The sequence below is a fragment of the Micropterus dolomieu genome, linkage group LG05 (assembly GCF_021292245.1).
Source record: "Micropterus dolomieu isolate WLL.071019.BEF.003 ecotype Adirondacks linkage group LG05, ASM2129224v1, whole genome shotgun sequence".
NCBI classification, from domain to species: domain Eukaryota; kingdom Metazoa; phylum Chordata; class Actinopteri; order Centrarchiformes; family Centrarchidae; genus Micropterus; species Micropterus dolomieu.
In genome coordinates, this window is record NC_060154.1 from 15,110,024 (window position 1) to 15,110,684 (window position 661).

The window sequence follows — 661 nt, forward strand, 5'->3', positions numbered from 1 at the left end:
CATGTTAGACAATCCAACAAGCACTTTGTTTAAAGCATACTGAGGCTTTATAATGATACATTTTTGTTGACTGTGCCCCTGAGGTGTTTATTCAACTCTCTGGTCATTTCTAAGAATGAAGGTTGTGGTGTTATCCAACTGGATTGTATTATATTGTATTTTCGATCAATTTAAATAAGTTCTGCAGTTTCAAATCAGAGACCACAGACCACAGAGAAAAAACATGAACTGCAGGACAGGAACCTCATCACATTTTGAAATAATTGCTGAGTCATTAATTCCGATCAATAATCCTGTCAACCCTCAACAGATATATTGTGTCTTTTTTTGTTATGTGGTAATATAAGTGTTCCTTACTGTCTCAACTGTCAAATAGGCGTCTCACGATGTTACAGTTTTTCTCAGTCACTTTGGTGCATTTCTCGAATCATCCTTAACATTTGCAAAACAGTAAGTGCATTTCTCAAAACAGGTAGTACAAACGGCACAACACAGTGGTTTACCTGCAAAAGCCCATAACTTGCTCAAAATCCTTAGTCTATCTCTCAAAAGCAAATCTTTATGTCATTGAACTTGTCAGTGCCATCAGAACAACAAGTCCTTGTGTCTTGTTTATGAACAAGCAAGTCAAAATGTTTAGCCATCTTGTCAATATAACAGT